The 21,055-nt window shown below is 43.7% G+C and overlaps 1 protein-coding gene across 3 annotated transcripts in view; it reads right to left on the bottom strand.

Moving 5' to 3' along the window:
• Positions 1 to 6,672, bottom strand: part of AST-A (allatostatin A) — a 34,446-nt gene extending 27,774 nt beyond the window's left edge. For 2 of the 3 annotated variants that reach the window (XM_062671972.1, XM_038015186.2), the window contains exon 1: positions 6,575 to 6,672. The gene's annotated coding sequence lies outside the window, so the exon portion shown is untranslated. 3 annotated transcript variants of the gene reach the window in all.
• Positions 6,673 to 21,055: the final 14,383 nt, after the last annotated feature.

Below are 21,055 nucleotides of genomic sequence, written 5' to 3'. Positions count from 1 at the left end.
GTTAAATTGTTTACTATTGAACTGTTATTCATTCCATATTGATGTAAAGGCCCAGCGCACTGGTGTGTCTGAAGCACTAAGTAACCAGAGTCTGCCATCTCGTAATGTCATCCCTTTAACGGAGATTGATCCTCGTTGAAAGAGGAGGAAGATGAACGTGTCACTCAGAGCGTCGCGGAAAATCTATTTACGATGTAGCATTATTTAGAATATATGGTAAACTCTAGTCTGCTAGAAGAATTTTTCAACTAGTTGGTATGTACTGCAAGACACGCACGGCTGAGACGGAGCACTTTCTTTGTCTAATTTCATTTGAACTTCTTAATATTTTAAATAACTAAGACAGTAATTAATTTAAAACAAACGTACACTTTTGTATTGCGAGTGGAGGCTTCTTTGTAAAACGCGCGTATCCTTACAGTCGACGCCCACTGAGCGGATCAGGTCAACTCCTGTCTCAAGAACCAGTAATCAAAGAACAAATTTTAGAAAGTGTCTGTAGTGAGAGTCACAGCCTAATCTCCTAATAATGTTTTTGTAAGTAACTACAAATTCAATAGGAAGTATTCTATAAAGTATTACTATAAAGTCAATGATTATCTAGAAGATTGCACAAAGTGGGAATGAGTTGCTCGCTCCGGGCATTTCAATATTGCAATAATTGTTACTTTATAATACATATTGTAAAAATGAATATTTAAAAAAAATCTAATATTTAAAAAAAAAAGACATGCCCGCTGAGTTTCTTGTCAATTCTTCTCAGGACGGAGGCTAGTTCTTGTGAATTGGCGGTAGTTCTTTTTGACGTTCAACAAGTATGTACTTTCATTTATGTTGAATACAAAATTTTTGATTTTGATTTTTGATTTGATTCAATTTTCCAAAAACCTTACAGACATTATATTTTTCATGATTCCAGTACATCACTCTATTCCGAGTCTACCCACTAAACGACTCCCCTGTACTCTTTCATGCGACGGTCGACCTCCACCCGAGGCTAGAAACCGATCAGACTAGGGGCTTCCCGTGGTCAACACTACAACCAGACTCGTCGCGCCACTCCTAGGACGAAACTTTGCACTTCTTATTTTGAAAATGGCTTCCAACTATACTGCAATTATTCATCTCTTACTATTAATGGACTCGAGCTAATTCTTTCTCAATAGTTTTTTTAAGCAATAAAAAAAAACCACTGAGATGAATAATTGCAGTATAGTTGAAAGCCATTTTCTTGGACGCTTATGCTAAGGATTGGATGCTAAGGATGCTAGACCAGGACGAGTGGCAGCACTTGCAGCCTTCGTTTATTTGAAACGGCCACAATTGAAACGCAACAGTTGTCGGATCATTAGTGGAGGCTCTTCCTTGAACAAAATATATGAGTTAAATACAACATACGGGCAAAACCGTAATGAGACTTGTAAGTAATTGGAACAAGACAGCGCGACGATATCCCAAGACACGTTCCGATGAACAATTTGAAAACTCGTGTCAGAGGGGATTACACTGTAAGCAGCCTTCTGTTGCTGAGCTACAGCTCTTTGTAAAGAAGATCATCAACAATGAACCGAACGTCCGTCTCGGTTTCGTGGGAAGGAAGTACATTTATTTATCGTTATGTTTTGGAGTCCTAAGGTAGACGGCTATACGGTGCGATGACCACTCAAAAGAGATGTTTGAGCCCGTGTTGTAAAGGCTACAAGGCTCCTTTTGATCTGTGGGTGGGGGCGGTGCAATTCAAACCTGCACCCCGAGCTCCAAGCTCGACATCAAAGGCTATGATGGAAAATAGTTTTCCTATTTTTGTGTTGACTGACATACGGCTAGTCTAGTGGTTACCCGTGAACACCGTCATCCTTTGGAGACGTGAGATCAATTGCATCTGAAGTACTGAATCGTCCTCAAAAAACTGGAAATATAGACAGGACAGTGGTGCTCGCATCAACAAATTGCTCGCTCCGGACATTTCAATATTGCCATAATTGTTACGATATAATACGCCTTTTAAAAATTAATATTTAAAAAAATATGTAATATTTAAAAAAAAAGACATGCCCGCTGAGTGACTTGCCAGTTCTTCTCAGGACGGAGGCTAGTTTTTGTGAATTGGCGGTAGTTCTTTTTGACGTTCAACAAGTATGTACTTCCATTTAAGTTGAATAAAAAAAAAAATTTGATTTGAATAGGCATGACGGTTTGACCCGTGGACTTGTCGGTTCACATCACTAAAATAAATCACATACGAATTGTACCATATTACATTTGTAACGAAAGTTAAGAGCAACTCAATCCTCGCTTTATTTAGTCGCCCTTGGGTAAGAAGCACAATAAATTTGCACAAAATATTTTTGAGTCAAATAAATGCGTCAGACGCGCCTCAATCAACCCCTGATTAATGATTCCACGTACACTCGCCTCCTCATGCAGGATCCTGAACGTGATCATATATTATTTAATTTGTTCACATTTATGTCTAAGTCCTTGTGTTTGAATATTCTGTTTCTGAAAAATGTCAACCGCGATGGATGTGATTTTTTATTTGATTTGTTGTAGGTACATTGAGATCTCACTAGGTGCGTGCTCGGAATTTGCAAACATAAAATATTTTAAGATTAGGTCCATATTTGCGAGTATTTTATTAATATATTCATGAATATACAAATTTTTGTCATAATTTAGAATCCCATACATCGTTTTATCGAATTAAAGTGACTAGAAGAATCGGCAAAAAACTAATTTACACCAGGTGGGCCGTGAGCTCGTCTAACCATCTTAGCGATAAAAAAGGATGACTTAAAGTGAAGCAGTTCTGCAGTACCGAGCACAGGTCCAGGGACCACGGCGGGCCAGCCTGCGGGGTCGGAGCCAATGCACATCCGCTCTAGATGTACTATGCTGTATGCATTACCAGCCAACACGGTCCTGCTTATATTTCCAGTTTGTCGAGGAGGATTCAGTGCTTTAGATGCAATAGATCTCACGTCTTAAAGGCATATACATACAGATGTATACTTTTTTTTTTATTGCCATTGTAGGCAGACGCTCATACGGCCCACCTGATGGTAAGTGGTCACCGTCACTCATGGACGTCAGCAATGCCAGAGGCAGAGCCAAGCCGCTGCCTACCGTTAAATACTCTCCGTAAGCCTCGTTTGAAGATGATTTATGTATAGAAATGGGTGAATTTGTACCAGAGACACCTTCTAGTTACTGTAAAGTATCGTCGAATAGGAATCCTTTAGTTTTAATTCAATAGGATATTGTAGAACGCTTTCTGAATCGCTAATGAATTGATTTAGTACATATCGATAGTCTCTATCTGTACTGTTCCAACCCCCGTTTGTGATTCTATTAGATTTAGAGAGGGCCCTTATTGTATCTTGCCCAGAGCTTGTAGTGGACTACTGTATTCAACTACTGTTTATTTTACTTCAATCTGATGTTTTAACAACTAGTAATTGCACTTGTTGAACCAAAAGTAACGGTTGCCGATTAGATTAAGCAGCGGAACACTAATTTACCGGACGCTGTGCCATGTTGTGTAACTGACTGAACTCATGATTTGGCTGAGCCTCGCTTGGAGAAGGCCTGTAGCGACATGACCTGAACTTCTATTGTTGTCCAACACTGCGTGTGGTTTTGTGAGAGGATAACGTGTAGCTGTTTTTTTTAAATTGTAATAATAATTCCTGTCTGTAAGCCACATAACGGCTATTTCCATAATCTACTAACAATTACCGTGAGATCCATCTGTGGTGGTAGCATGCATACCTAAATTTCTACTTCTTACACCATCAACTCTTGCTGGCTCGCAACTCTTCTCTGCATATTTTTGTCGAGAAGCAATCACGCATTTCAGCTTAAAGGGATTATATTTCAAGATAAGATTGCAGTCTCTAGAGCGTCGGCACAACCATCGGCTGCCCAAGCAAGCACGATTACAACAGAACAGTTTACCTCAATAGAAAAATCATTTTTAATTCAAATATGGCTTGTACTAGCGCGCCGCCGTAACTTTATTGCCGATTCGGAATTGTAATTCACAGCTGAGAAGAGTTGGCAAGAAACTCAGGAAATGATGTTTCACAATATTGTATATCATCACAATATTCTAAGCACATGAAGAACCGGGTGAAGCAGATCAGCTGACAGTAGACGTGCCGGTGATGTTGTTGCGTGGAGGATGGTTCACACAGACGTGGATTGTATAATCTTCGCTATTAAAGTCCTTAATTTTAATATTGAAACCGGTAATGGTTAAATTGTATATCTTAAATAGCGGAGAATGTTGCGGCTCCGTGAAGGGTATTTGTTGGTGGCTCGCTCGCTGACACCGATTTCACACGACAAAAGGTGACTAAACATCTTCATTGTTGTACTTTTGTTGGACTATTAGATTAATATTGGTAATGGATGTTTGTAATCAATGGTTGACATGATTTGTTTAAAAACCGTTTACCATCCATTCTCGTATTAATAACTTAGTGTTATTTGCTGTTAGTATCTTCGGTTTAAAGCTTTCCATATTAGGCCACGCATAAGATAAACCGGTCTTAACAGATTCCTACAGAGCCAAAGCACTGCGGCATCAGTAGATAATGTATGTACTACATGCCTTGGAGTTTATTTGTTTCTTTAAAGCTTCTAAGCTATGTACATAGTCTATTGTGGCAAATAAGTTGATATTCAATATAAATTCGTTGTGTCTTGATACATCAAGAGTCTTCTGTAGAATGCCGCTCATAGACATTACGAAGCGCATGTGACTGCCCTTCTTGACATTAAACTAACGTTTGAATAGAATTTCACTAACATGTATCTTTCAGACCAGACGCACGATCAGGGAGGACGCGGTGCCAGTTTGAGGCCCTAGTCCGTAGGATTGATGTACATAGCATTAAATTTACACTGTGAAGGGACACTTAGTAAATGTAATAAGCGATGGTGGGGGCTTTGTTTTTTTATTTTTTTATTGCCTATATGTGTGGACGAGCTCACAGCCCACCTGGTGTTAAGTGGTTACTGGAACCCATAGACATCTACAACGTAAATGCGCCACACACCTTGAGATAGAAGTTCTAAGGTCTCAGTATAGTTACAGCGGCTGCCCCACCCTTCAAACCGAAAGGCATTACTGATTCACGGCAGAAATAGGCGGGGCGGTGGTACCTACCCGTGCGGACTCACAAGAGGTCCTACCACCAGTAATTACGCAAATTATAATTTTGCTGGTTTGATTTTTATTACGCGATGTTATTCCTTCACCGTGGAAGTCAATCGTGAACATTTGTTGAGTACGTATTTCATTAGAAAAATTGGTACCCGCCTGCGGGATTCGAACACCGTTGCATCGCTACGAATGCACCGGACGTCTTATCTTTAGGCCTAGACGACTTCAAATGAGTCGTCTGTCTGTAGTCTGATAACAGACAAACACGAGTTCAACTTTTCAAGTTCAACAGAAGAGCCGTCCAGTGTGGTCGGGGTCTGGTCTAAGGGTGGGTGGTGGTGTCGTGATGTCTGTAGGCTCCGGTAGCCATATAAAATCTGGCGGCCCGTGAGTTCATCCACCCGTCATATGGGTGAACTGGTGGATATGTGGAGGTGATTCGAAACGGAACGCGGATTATATTCAGATATGTGCTCAGTGATGGGCCCAGCTGTATCGCGTCGGTAGAGCGGCCAACATGCAAATGACCCGCAGTAGGAGACATTAATATATGACTGAATATACTCGTAGTAGTACGTAAAAACGCACATACGACTGTCAGAAAAAATGTGGTACTTGTCTAGTGCTGACCCGCGACCTCCGGGTTGATTCAAGGGAGTCAATTGCTCAAAATAATCTATCTTAGGTATATATATAAAAATGAATTGCTGTTCGTTAGTCTCGCTAAAACTCGAGAACGGCTGGACCGATTTGGGTAATTTTGGTCTTGAATTATTTGTGGAAGTCCAGAGAAGGTTTAAAAGGTGAATAAATATAAAAATGCTCGGAATAAAAATAACAATAACAATTTTGTTTTCCCTTAGATGTGTCCCCCGTCGGACGGATTCCTTTTGTTTGTTTTAAGTTTATTTTATACAAAAGTTTAGGTCTTTTATTTATCGATTAAGGCATTACGAGGTCTGCCGGGTCAGCTAGTGCTTTATAAAATCGATTTGAAACTATTATAAATTGTTGATTTTTGTTTCACGAGACTTGTTTGTCGATGGAACTTTAAGTAAACGTTTGAATGCACTAATGTTTAGGGATCCTCTACACAAAACTTCCAATAAGGTTGTCGTAGCATCTGTAGGCAGTGGTAGATCGTTACTTTTACATCAGTTTATCAAGTTATTGTGTACGTGATTCATGATTCATGTTTCTAATAAAATTTAATATACATATAAAAACGACTTACCTTTCTCAACAATAAAAAATATATATAACTGAATCATTTAAAGTACTAAGTAATATTTATTAAATGACACCAACGGTATGTTTGTATATTTGTTGGAACGAGACACGTAGAGAAATGAAGTTCAGTAATAGTTTTGAAAAGTTAAAGTAAATAAAATAGTTTCGACTTGCCTGTGTCGATCGAAGTGTCGGGTCGTGGTCGGCGCGAGTGTCGGGGACTGTCCCGGAGTCGCTGGGTGTACTGGGCGCGAACACTCCGCGGAACGCTTATATAGGGCGGGCGGAGCGTAGGGCGGAGGCGGGACTCTATCAGGCTTTGTACTTTAGATTTCTTTTTCAGTTTTATCCGACTGCCCAACAATGAGGGTATCGTTTTTAAAGCATATAGGTACATACATAATAACTAGTCAGGTCATAAGTATTGTCACACAGTAAAAACTTTTCTTTTAGAATGCTGGCCACAAAAAAGTTTATTGAATTTGAATTTCGAATTGTTCATGAAAATAAAAATGTATACTTTTAGAATTGTACTCATTTTTAAATATGGAGTGGACGCTTAAAGAAGACCGTGTTGCAGTTATTGCGTTGCATCGTTGCGGTTACGCGCCAATTCAAAATTTTAACATACTGAAAAATTTGAATATAACCAAAAGATTCGTTTATCGTACCATCAAACGATACAATGAACACTCTAGTGTAGATGACAGGTCAAGAAGTGGTCGCCCTCGGTCTGTTAGGACTCCAGCAGTGATAAAAGCTGTGAAGGCGCGAATTCAAAGAAATCCCAAACGTAAGCAGAAACTGTTGGCCCTTCAGATGGGGTTAAGCAGAACCACGGTGAAAAGGGTGTTAAATGAAGACTTAGGGCTTCGGGCATATCGAAGAAAAACAGGACATCGTTTGAATGCTCGTCTAATGGACCTGAGATTGAAGAGATGCCGCGCTTTATTGAAGCGGTACGCGGGAAAAAAATATCGGGAAATTCATTTTTCGGATGAAAAAATGTTTACCGTAGAAGAGAGCTACAACAAACAAAATGATAAGGTGTCCGCACACAGTAGTGAAGAAGCGAGCAACCGTATTCCGCGTGTCCAACGAGGTCATTTTCCATCCTCGCTCATGGTATCGTTGGGAGTTTCTTATTGGGGCTTAACAGAGGTACATTTTTGTGAGAAAGGTGTAAAAACGAATGCAGTTGCGTATCAAAATACAGTCCTGACGAACCTTGTGGAACCTGTTTCTCATACCATGTTCAATAACAGGCACTGGGTATTCCAACAAGATTCGGCGCCAGCTCATAGAGCGAAGAGCACACAAGACTGGCTGGCGGCGCGTGAAATCGACTTCATCCGGCACGAAGACTGGCCCTCCTCCAGTCCAGATTTGAATCCGTTAGATTACAAGATATGGCAACACTTGGGGGAAAAGGCGTGCTCAAAGCCTCATCCCAATTTGGAGTCACTCAAGACATCCTTGATTAAGGCAGCCGCCGATATTGACATGGACCTCGTTCGTGCTGCGATAGACGACTGGTCGCGCAGATTGAAGGCCTGTATTCAAAATCACGGAGGTCATTTTGAATAAACTTTAGTGTCATAAGAATCTATGTTTTGTTAAGTTCATTTTGGTATATGAATGGTTACATAATGAATAAACTTGTTTCAATTATTTTATATTAAACATGTGACAGAATTTATGACCTGACTAGGTATATATGTATTTATGGCAGGTTCTAAATCTTAGCGCAGCATATTCCAATACGGCGTTCATTTGACTACAAATTGCCCAAACATGTTTATCATTTAAAGTCGGTATTTTATTTTCTAAATTAGTTTTTCTCCTTCTTTACAACGGAATAATAAATTTTGGTACTATTTTAGTGTGTCGTATGTTCGATACAACTAAAGTTCTCTGAAGGAATTTAGATTTTTATTGGTACGTAAAGAAACGCACAAAGGTTTGAGTTGGTCAGTCAGCAGATAACATCTATTGTAAACTTAAACCGTATGTGTGTTAAAATTTTGCGAGCCGTGACGATTTGCTTGTTAAGGCCTTCTTGAATTGCAAAAGTTTTGATTTTGGATTTACAATCTTTGTATAATAGGTTGGGAAAAAGGTTTTTCGCATTTTTTTAAGAAAATTCACGACGTTTCTTAATATAGTTTATTTACATTTAACTAAAGCATGTAGGTACCATTTTGTTCGATAACTTTATGCCATCTTGTAGGTAGGGCCATGATCCCATTGCTATAGAAATTTTGGGGCTTTCGATCAAAATACCACGACAATTGGTTTTGGCAGTCCTCTCGTGATGCTAACCTGACACTGCCTAAAGAATTCTGAAGAGACCGAAACAGGTGGAAATCTGAAGGTGCAAGGTCAGGACTATACGGCGGATGCATTAACACCTCCCAGCCAAGCTCTCTTAATTTTTGCTGAGTGGCTAAAGATGTGTGAGGACTAGCGTTATCATGATGAAAAACCACACTCCTTCTGTTGATTAATTTCAGCCGCTTTCTCTCAACTTCTTGCTTTGATCTCATCAGTTGTTTGCAGTAGAGTTGAGAATCGATGGTCCTGCCTGGTGGTAACAGCTCATAATGAATAATGCCCTTCCAATCCCACCACACACACAGCATCACCTTGTTGCGAGTTAGCCCGGGTTTTGCCACAGTCTGTGAAGCCTGACCGGCCTTTGACTAAGACCTTTTTCGCACGTTGTTGTCGTACGTGATCCACTTTTCATCACCAGTTATCAGCTTTTTCAAAAATGGTTCGGTTTCATTACGTTGTAATAAAGAATCACGATTGAGTACACGGTTCATTAGGTTTCTTTCAGTGAGCTCGTGAGGTACCCAAATATCGAGCTTTTTTGTGTATCCAGTTTTTTTCAAATGCGCCAAAACTGTTTTGTGTTCAATTCCCAGTTCTTCGGCTACGTCGTAGCTACTGATATGCTGATCTTGCTCCACTTTTTCAAAAATGGTATCCATTTTATCCGTAATAGAACGACCAGAGCGACGTGCATCTTTGACATCAAAATTTCCGGATTGAAAACGTTTAAACCAAATTTGTAATTTGTGCTACTCTCACAGACACTGCACTAGGTCCATAAACAGCGCTAATTTTTATCGCGGCTTGCGTTGCATTTTTACCTTTTTTGTAGTAAAATTTTAAAATGTATCGGATATCTTCATTAGATTCACTCATCTTGACAGTACGAAAAATAAATAAAAATCCCACATTTTCCTAATTTGAATTTGGAATATATATTTTTTTAATTTAAACTTTTAATGATACCAAAACCAGTCCGATACAAATAGTATAGCCAAAGATAAACATTTACATTTAGTTCTAGCCGGCTTGCATTATAAATTCAAGAAATCATTTTTGTTTTTGACTTTTATTGTCATTTTAGGCAGATGAGCAGACTGTCCATCTAATGATGAGTGGTCATCGTCGCTTTTGGATTGCTGTCTGCATACAGGATCACTTCTTTGCTGCTATCAGAATTATGGGATATCATTTTCGCCAATTCAAGCCAAGGGTAGAGCAGCCGATACTCTTCCGTGAGTCACTGCACTTGAGCCAGTCAATGGATCCAGAGGCGTTCCGCATCAATGAGTGTTTTGTAAGTAGGTAATCACATCGATAATATTCATCTCGCGCGAGTATCACGCGATACTGCAATGACCTACAGTAATCAGTAGAATTTATAGACATACAGATTAAAATGTTAGTCGAGGGATGACAGGAGACAGGAGGAGTCGGCATGGAAGGGGTTTGCTGAGGAATAAACTAATATCCAAATAAGGTCTATTATTTATTTAATGCGTTTATTGATTATACATGTTGTGTACGATAGATCGGAGGACATGGTCCGTCTCGTGCTCAGTAGTGATCAGATCTCGGACATACAACAATCAATAGTTTGAAATGTACCGGCCTCTGGGACGTCAAAGCTGTCCTCGAGGTAAACAATAAGTTTAAGCACAAACTCTTGTTAACTCTAATGACGGCAGACAGGGGTGTAGCTTTACACGCGTTAATAACATTTACTCCAACAGATCGGTTACAGTCGACAGGCGGACCAAGAGACTAAATATGACTGTGCCCAGTATAATAGTTTAAGAAAATGCTGCTTGTACGAAGTAGTCATGTTCACCGAGATTCTCATCTAATCAAAAGTTTACAATAAGCATTTTCTGCGTATGCCTTGCAAATAATTACTAATAATAAAGAATAATAAAGCTGGTCTCTGCGTCTGCACATCATTGTAAAATAAATCGAACTGTTCCAGCCTTCGGATAAAAAGACTGCCGTCAATTGTACAGAGATAAATAAAGCTTTCAAAGCAAAGCTACCGCTCGTAACCTCGTTTGGACGCCAAAGAAAATTCTTCTAACTCATTACATTGAAAAAGGAAAAATTGACTATAATTGTAATCTGAGTCTCGTAGGCCACAATCCTTTTGTCAACGGGTTCGATTCTGGTCGTAATTTAATGAACGAGTTGACCCGCGCGTCGCTCGGCGGGGCCTTTGAACTACACAACACCGGTCGGCGGGCGGTGACGGCAGCCACCTCGACACCTGTGCTATCTCATGCTTCCGCACCCCCCGTCCCTACTAACTCGACCGACTCCGCTTTGGCAGACCTACTCATTCTAAGGAAGGGTCACGGGTATCAAACAGCTAGGTCACCATAAAACTATAGAGAACATAGAGTAACCTAGAATGTTGTCACCATTTGATGGAATATCGGGTTAGCACTAAGAACTAACTTGGTGATGCTTAAAATTTAAATTGCTTCTTTTTTGGTGTTCATCAGACGGTTGTCATAGTACACGACCACAAAAGAAAGATCTTCAACCTCGAATAAAGTCTCTTCTCGGTCAAAGGATTGTGGTTAGGAGTTTGAATATATGCAAGGACTCTTGTATTAACCACTACAGTTGTTTAGACGATTTTGAGTTGGTCTATAATAATGTTGATCTGTTCACGTTAAACCGCGATCGCTTGAACTGTTGAAAAGAAACCGTAAGCCGAAGGAACGCAGAACTTGCCGAAAACAATCAAGCGAAGCCTGCTCCTGTCAACTTCGTGAAATTAATATTAAGAAGACATATAAGGAGCCGGCGCGCTGGTACAATCGGAGCTGAGTCGTCTTAGCGACTAGCCTCCCGCCCGCGGCTTCGCCCGCGTCGACAGAGACACGTCAGTAGAGAAGGCAGAGGTCTAACATATTTCCGAGGGCTTAAATTATTTCTTTATTGAATTTCGTTGAAATCGGTTCAGTAGTTTGAGCGTATTTGAAAATTGTTTGTTTTTATATTTTCTTAACAATATGGATTACTGTACCTTGTCCAATTGTTGCTTTAGTTGTGACTAACGGGAAGAAAACCTCTTAGGTGGAGCTCCTGTAGTCCGCCTTAAATAATTTGTCTTCTTTGTTGGCTACAGACCACATTATCTCCCTCGGCAATATCCATTACGTCGAGTGTGTCTGGAAGCCGCCTGCGTGCATCCTTCTCTTCCAAATTACTTTAGACCAAATGAGTTCCCTGTGGTGTTATCAGCAGTACGTGCTCAGTCCCGAACCGACAATAAGGAAGAGCACACCTCGTAAAAGTATTAACTTAATATGCTTTAGCTTCTTTTGAGACATTTAAGTCAGAGTTTTGAGGACATCATGCTGGACTTAAAGTTTTAGCAGATGCGTTAGGTTTCCATTATTTTTTTGAGAAGGAAGCCATGTTAATCGATCCGGCCATACTATCTGGTCTAAGCTGTAGTTTTATGGTGACACCATTGTATTTGCATAGAGTTGATGATAGCAAGTCGCCATTATAATTTTTCGGCAAAACACGCTACAATGTTTTCAATTTTGAATTCTCTTTTTTTTTCACAGGACCAGCTCAAGACTAAGTGGTGTTATCTTTTTAAATAAATGATTGTTTCAAAATAATCGTGAAAGCAACCACCTTGTATGTTTCTGGTTGCAAAAGAAAAATCTTTCACCGAGGAGGTCTGTATAGCGAAGAACGCCACACACATTATCACATCTGAAACACAAGTATTAAAGCACAGTTGACTGCAGCAGTAGCTGTCACAGGGTAGACGCTATTTGACAAACCCTGATCTCACTAAAGATTTTTATAAAATAAGTTTGAGTATACACTTGTAAACTACACTGCGCTGCACTACACACTAGCTCCGGACAACAACAGGAGCTATCCGTCTGTCGGAAAGTTCGCCGGAAGATGTTCCCTTTGTCGCCCTTCCCGAGGAACAATAGCTCATCTTTATACAATAACAATTTGTTTTTAATTTGTTTTGCTTAATATATTCGGAGAACCACAAAATGTAGATAATGGAAGCTTATAAACTTGTAACAAGCAGCTCTATTGGATATTGCTGCGTTGTTCTTGAATGAAACTATCCTACTATTATAATAACATGTCAACAATGTCAAGAATATGATTACAAACAGCTATTATGTTAGTAGTCTCCACCGATAGTCTCTAGCGATGGTTAGACGATGCATGGTAAAATTACTTTTTGTCTGAAGTATTTTTATTGGTAGTGTAGGCAGACGACGATGGGTATCCATCTAATGGTGACGGCAAGTGGTTACCGCCGGCTACTGACCGGCAATGTCATGGACATGGCTACAGCATCCGCGACATAAAGGATTCCAAGCTTGTTTGTTACAACAAACGAGTGCTCACTGTGGGTAATGTTATTGAAATAAGAAGTTTTAGAAGTTCACTCTTCGCTCTGGCTAACCATATTTTTATTGTCAAAATAATGTTTGATCGCTTACCCGTAGGTACGCACTAGGGTTCCGCGGCGTGGGGGCGAGGGACCGGGGGGCCGGGGGTCCGCTGAACTGATAAAGCGACTCATATCTCAATCTGTTTCTTGTTAGCGCAGATTTCGTAGTTTCACACCCATATTTTTATTGTCAAAATAATGTTTGATCGCTTACCCGTAGGTACGCACTAGGGTTCCGCGGCGTGGGGGCGAGGGACCGGGGGGCCGGGGGTCCGCTGAACTGATAAAGCGACTCATATCTCAATCTGTTTCTTGTTAGCGCAGATTTCGTAGTTTCACACGCGCGGATATTACAAAGGTCTACTCTGGTTTTGTTCCCCTACCCATTTGCTGGTAGCCCCTTGGGCGAGGTAGCTATGTGCGGACGGAGCAATGCACATCACGGGAACGTCTCAATGAATTCCTTAAAGAACTTTGCCCCGACTGTGTTTCCATTTTACTACTTGTCATATTGTAGTACATCTGACACGTCTGTAGAGACGCAGACTCGTCGTCCAATCTCGTACTTCTTACACATAATCAGAATTATAGGGGACGTCAACGTGTGACCACTTTAGCAGCTCTTATATTTTATATTGTGCTATTGAAATATATTGCGGTTTGTGTACAGTTCAGATTTATTGTTATCAGATTTAAAATATCTATATTGCGTCATATGAGTTGTTAGTATAGTACCTATACAGCTGTTACTTCTGACACACAATAACCCTCTCATCGTGGCCGCCGGTAACTACATTCCCGATCCTGCGGACAGAATGGAAAACAGTCGACGTCGCCCAAAACTCGTCATCTCGGATCCTCCCGATCCACTAACGGTGCTTCTAGGTACTTCAAGCACCGGTCACCGTTCTCGTCGAACCCGTCGCTTGCGACGAAGGGCTCGACAAGTAAATTAACTCTCAGACACAGCCCACTGAGTTTCTCGCCGGATCTTCTCAGTGGGTCGCGTTTCCGATCCGGTGGTAGATTCTGCGAAGCACGACTCTTGCTAGGGTTCGTGTTAGCAACGTCGTCAGGTTCGAGCCCCGTGAGCTCACCTACTAGTTACGGTTCCGCTGGAATAGCCGCTCCAGGCTACCAGCTTAGGTAGGAATAAAAAAAAAAAAAACACACGACATCGCTGCGCACGACGTGAGGGTTCCGGACTCTAATGTATATATTTATGGTATTAAATTGGCTTAACCTCGTAAGTAAATCAACTCTTAGTTGCTTAAAAATGATTCACTGCACCGGGTCATGGTGGACACCGCGTATCAATCTCACGGAGCACATGGAGCTATCTTCTCCGCAATATCATCTCTGCCAGCGCTGATGTCTGACGTGTTCAAGAATAATGAACGCAGAAATTTTATCCTTAATTAAATATGACTGTTAAACCCAGAGCGTCATTGATCGGAAATGGTTGTCTTCATTCATACAACAAGGTAAAAATTAAAAAATACTAAAGGCAGGTCACCACGAAACTGAGGCAAAAATGAAAAGTGTGTACTCGTAACTACAGGGACGTCAAGCCGACGACACCTGCCTATAGTGCCCATATCAATAACGAGGGTTCCAGCGAACCTTCTCAACCCAATCTGTGTTCACACTATCCACCAATATATGTACGTATGTACCTACATGTTTGCTTGTAGCGTGTCTGTAGAGCAGAGGCGAGAGTCGATGAGATATGCTTTGGTGGAGCTATCACGGACGATGGCATCCTCATATATGTACTTCTTTAAATGTTTTTTATTTTATTTTATTACGTAGATAAGTGTACGAATTTACGGTACACCTGTTGAAAAGAGTTGACTGAGCACAACCGCAGATTTAATTTTTTTGCGTTCCTACATGTCTAGCCATATGTTTGGAATTGAGGGAGTACACGTGCTAGGAACCTTCTACTACCCTTTTAAAAATAATTGTATTATGTATCTACTTCTTTACTTAGCCGTAATCCTCGAAATATAAGTAAATTTCATTCTACCTTGATGTGCCCCTATGGCCAGCACCACTGTCCCCGCTTCCCCCGCCGACAACACGACACAGTAACGCGCCCTCGTGTCCGTCACGTCTACGTCGCCGCGTCGGCACGGAACCACTTCATGACTCGGAGACACAAGAGTGAAGTACAAGCTTGTACATATATATCATGTACTTTTTCATGTAAAAATCCGTTAGTCTATATAAACGAGGTAATGTTCATTTTCACTTCAATTTAGATATCGCACTAGATCATTTATTAGCATTCAAAATTAAGATTAAGCTGTACATAATAGATATTAAAGTCAGCTAGAGGGCCCACGAAATCACGACAGTGTAAATATATTATGATCTAAGTAATGTAACGATAAAGGGAAATTGTACAGCCGGTAGATCCGAATTCGCGATTCAAATTCATAATTATTTCAATTTAAATGTCATTGAACAGAAAGTGTCTACGACTCGCGAACCTCTTAGAAAATTCTAGATTTTGATTTCCCGGCAAACAATCAAAATTTAGTTCAAATACAATAATTCCAGAATATTCCTTGGCTGATTTAGTCAGACTGTCAAACTGACAAACTGTCAATAGCAGCTAGGCGATTTGTAAGACTGCTCAAATTTACAATAAACTTCAGGTTTATTTGTAATCAATTTTATATAAGTACCACTGTAAAGTTTCTGTTGCATTCAAAATTATAGTCAAAGTGTTTGTTCATCTAGTCATTTGCAGGCACTTTCATATCGTCGTGGCCAAGGATAAGACGTCCGGTGCATTCGTGTTGAGCGATGCACCGGTGTTCGAATCCCGCTGGCGGGTACCAATTTTTCTAATGAAATACGTACTTAACAAATGTTCACGATTGACTTCCGATTCCGATAGAGGCACCCGTCACGCGCGGACGTGCTCATCGACCACTCGATCGCCCGGCCTTTGTTCGCCCGGCTTTTGTTAGCCCGGCCATTGTTCGCGCGGCCTGTGTTCGTGGTACATCTGCCGACTAAGTGCTCTTCCTGGAAGTTTTTATTTGTTTTGTTTCCTTTTGTTATTTCTGTGTTCGTGGTACATCTGCCGACAAACTGTCTTCCTGGAAGTGTTTAATTGTTTTGTTTCTTTTTGTTATTTCCGTTTTGTTGTGATTTTTCTTTGTCCTGCAGTAATCGTGCCGCATCGCCACCTGTGTTCAATAGAACCGCTCAGGTCCGAGAAGTTGGGGCCTCGCCGCAAGGCGAGTGTTTTCTAAGACCCAGGGTAGCCCCACCTGGGCACGTAGACATCATGGACGCTGTATTTGCGGAATTTCTCCGGCTTCGCTACCCAAAGCTCACTTCCGAGTTTCAGGCCTTCAAGGCCGATCACACTGCGAGCCCTCTCGTGGACTCCACCGAGCTCGCTGCTCCTGCGTCGCCTGTACCTGCGTGCAAAGCTTCTGCATCGAGCACCGCAGCCTCCGTCGTGCCTGCCGTTCCCGCGTCGCCTATACTGGCGAGTAAAACTGCTGCGTCGTCCGCCGTGGTCACCGTTCCAGCAGCGCGATCATCCGCGGCCTCCGTCGCGCCGTCCAAAACACCTACTCGTAGGTCACCTGCGCCCGCCTCCTCGTCCTCCGACTCTGACTCGGAGATGGAGGTCGACCTCGCTCCCGCCTCATCGACGGATGGATTCACCCTGGTGCAAAAGGGTAAGAAGCGTGCCGCGGAGTCTCGAGCTCCCGCGGCCGCTAAAATTAGCAAAGCCGCGAACGCGTCGCGCCCCCGCCCTCAGACTCCCGTTGCGCCTCCAGCCCGTGCCACTCCGTCGCCGCGTCCGGTGGCACAAAATAAAGCCCAGACCCCTCCCCCGGTAATCCTTCAAGAGAAGGCAGCTTGGGAACGAGTTTCCCTGGCCCTTAAGGCCAAAAATATCAATTTTACGAATGCCCGTAACCTCGCGAACGGCATTCAAATTAAGGTTCGAACATCCGACGACCATAGGGCCCTCTCTTCTTACCTCCGTAAGGAGCGTATAAGTTTCCACACATATACGCTCCAGGAGGAGCGCGAACTCCGTGCCGTTATACGTGGCATCCCTAAAGAGTTGGATGCCGAGCTCGTCAAGGCCGACCTTCTCGAACAAGGCCTACCGGTTAACTCCGTACACCGCATGCACACAGGCCGCGGAAGGGAGCCATATAATATGGTTCTCGTCGCCCTCCAGCCTACCCCCGAGGGTAAGCAAATATTCAACATCCGAACGGTCTGTAGCCTTTCCGGAATCGCAGTCGAAACCCCACACAAGAAAGGCACACCTAGCCAGTGCCATAACTGCCAATTATACGGGCATTCTTCCCGTAACTGTCACGCGCGCCCCCGATGCGTCAAGTGCTTAGGCGATCACGCCACGGCCCTATGCACTCGCGATCAAAAAACCGCGACAGAACCGCCTAGCTGCGTCCTGTGTCGAACACAGGGTCACCCCGCAAATTACCGCGGATGCCCCCGAGCCCCGAAAATAAATCGCCGCGTCGCCCGCCAAAACCGCCTCCGAGCTTCCGGCCCAGACATCAAAGCCTCGGCACCCTCTGTGTCGCAGGCTAAGCCAGCGTTCGTTCCGGCGCCGGTGCCCAGTGTCTCGGCCTGGGCGAAACCGCTGCCGTACATGAACACGGCTACAACTCCCTCCTCCGCGATTCGTCCCGCCCCCGCGACTCGTCCCTCTCCCGCGACTTGCCCTCCGACCGCGTCCGACAATCTCGCTTTAGCGATCGACTTCTTTCAGTCGATCAACTTTGAGCGCGTTAACGCTTTGGGCGACGCCATTCGCTCTGCCTCCACTGCACAACACTTTATCGCCGTTGTGCAAGAATACGCCGACGTATACGCGTCATTAAATACGTACGTCCTCCCCTCACTCCGCCGGTAATCAATGGCGTATATAAGTAGAATAAAGCCCCTATCCGTAACGATAGGATTTTTTAACGCTTACGGTCTCGCAAATCAGCGTGATCAGGTTTCTGACTTTTTGCGTGACCATCAAATTGATATCTTTTTAGTGCAGGAGACCCTACTTAAGCCCGCGCGCCGTGACCCTAAAATCGCGAACTATAACATGGTCAGGAACGACAGGCTCTCTGCTCGTGGTGGTGGTACCGTCATTTACTATAGAAGAGCTCTGCATTGCGTCCCACTCGATCCTCCCGCGCTCGCTAATATCGAAGCATCAGTGTGCCGAATCTCACTGACGGGACACGCGCCGATCGTTATCGCGTCCGTTTATCTTCCACCGGATAAGATCGTTCTAAGCAGTGATATCGAGGCGCTGCTCGGCATGGGGAGCTCTGTCATTCTGGCGGGCGACCTAAATTGTAAACACATTAGGTGGAACTCACACACCACAACCCCGAATGGCAGGCGGCTTGACGCGTTAGTCGATAATCTCGCCTTCGATATCGTCGCTCCGCTAATCCCGACTCACTACCCGCTAAATATCGCGCATCGCCCGGATATACTCGACATAGCGTTATTAAAAAACGTAACTCTGCGCTTACACTCGATCGAAGTAGTTTCAGAGTTAGATTCAGACCACCGTCCCGTCGTTATGAAGCTCGGTCGCGCTCCCGATTCCGTTCCCGTCACGAGGACTGTGGTGGATTGGCACACGCTGGGCATCAGCCTGGCTGAATCTGATCCACCATCGCTACCGTTTAGCCCGGACTCTACCCCGTCTCCTCAGGATACCGCTGAAGCCATAGACATCTTAACGTCACACATCACCTCGACATTAGATAGGTCATCGAAACAAGTTGTAGCGGAGGACTTCCTTCACCGCTTCAAATTGTCCGACGATATTAGGGAACTCCTTAGAGCTAAGAACGCCTCGATACGCGCCTACGACAGGTATCCTACCGCAGAAAATCGTATTCGAATGCGTGCCCTACAACGCGACGTAAAGTCTCGCATCGCCGAAGTCCGAGATGCCAGATGGTCTGATTTCTTAGAAGGACTCGCGCCCTCCCAAAGGTCTTACTACCGCTTAGCTCGTACTCTCAAATCGGATACGGTAGTAACTATGCCCCCCCTCGTAGGCCCCTCAGGCCGACTCACGGCGTTCGATGATGACGAAAAAGCAGAGCTGCTGGCCGATACATTGCAAACCCAGTGCACGCCCAGCACTCAATCCGTGGACCCTGTGCATGTAGAATTAGTAGACAGTGAGGTAGAACGCAGAGCCTCCTTGCCACCCTCTGATGTGTTACCACCCGTCACCTCGATGGAAGTTAAAGACTTGATCAAAGACCTACGTCCTCGCAAGGCTCCCGGTTCCGACGGTATATCCAACCGCGTTATTAAACTTCTACCCGTCCAACTCATCGTGATGTTGGCATCTATTTTCAATGCCGCTATGGCGAACTGTATCTTTCCCGCGGTGTGGAAAGAAGCGGACGTTATCGGCATACATAAACCCGGTAAACCAAAAAATCATCCGACGAGCTACCGCCCGATTAGCCTCCTCATGTCTCTAGGCAAACTGTATGAGCGTCTGCTCTACAAACGCCTCAGAGACTTCGTCTCATCCAAGGGCATTCTCATCGATGAACAATTCGGATTCCGTACAAATCACTCATGCGTTCAACAGGTGCACCGCCTCACGGAGCACATTCTTGTGGGGCTTAATCGACCAAAACCGTTATACACGGGAGCTCTCTTCTTCGACGTCGCAAAAGCGTTCGACAAAGTCTGGCACAACGGTTTGATTTTCAAACTATTCAACATGGGTGTGCCGGATAGTCTCGTGCTCATCATACGGGACTTCTTGTCGAACCGCTCTTTTCGATATCGAGTCGAGGGAACCCGCTCCTCCCCACGACCTCTCACAGCTGGAGTCCCGCAAGGCTCTGTCCTCTCACCCCTCCTATTTAGCTTATTCGTTAACGATATTCCCCGGTCGCCGCCGACCCATTTAGCTTTATTCGCCGACGACACGACTGTTTACTATTCCAGTAGAAACAAGTCCCTAATCGCGAAGAAGCTTCAGAGCGCAGCCCTAGCCCTAGGACAGTGGTTCCGAAAATGGCGCATAGACATCAACCCAGCGAAAAGTACTGCGGTGCTCTTTCAGAGGGGAAGCTCCACACGGATTTCCTCCCGTATTAGGAGGAGGAATCTCACACCCCCGATTACTCTCTTTAGTCAATCCATACCCTGGGCCAGGAAGGTCAAGTACCTGGGCGTTACCCTGGATGCATCGATGACATTCCGCCCGCATATAAAATCAGTCCGTGACCGTGCCGCGTTTATTCTCGGTAGACTCTACCCCATGATTTGTAAGCGGAGTAAAATGTCCCTTCGGAACAAGGTGACACTTTACAAAACTTGCATAAGGCCCGTCATGACTTACGCGAGTGTGGTGTTCGCTCACGCGGCCCGCACGCACATAGACACCCTCCAATCCCTACAATCCCGCTTTTGCAGGTTAGCCGTCGGAGCTCCGTGGTTCGTGAGGAACGTTGACCTACACGACGACCTGGGCCTCGAATCTATACAGAAATACATGAAGTCAGCGTCGGAACGGTATTTCGATAAGGCTATGCGTCATGATAATCGCCTTATCGTAGCCGCCGCTGACTACTCCCCGAATCCTGATCATGCAGGAGCCAGTCACCGTCGACGCCCTAGACACGTCCTTACGGATCCATCAGATCCAATAACCTTCGCACTAGACGCCTTCAGCTCTAGGAGCAGGCTTAGGGACCTCGGTAACCGTACTCGTCGAACTCGACAAAGAGTTCGCCGTGCAACCTAACCCATGAATCAGCTCGCTGAGTTTCTCGCCGGATCTTCTCAGCGGGTCGCGATTCCGATCCGGTAGTAGA

Source organism: Bombyx mori, chromosome 14, assembly GCF_030269925.1.
Source record: "Bombyx mori chromosome 14, ASM3026992v2".
Classification (NCBI taxonomy): domain Eukaryota; kingdom Metazoa; phylum Arthropoda; class Insecta; order Lepidoptera; family Bombycidae; genus Bombyx; species Bombyx mori.
Note: the sequence above shows the minus strand (reverse complement) of the source record. Positions and strands in the feature narration are given on the sequence as shown.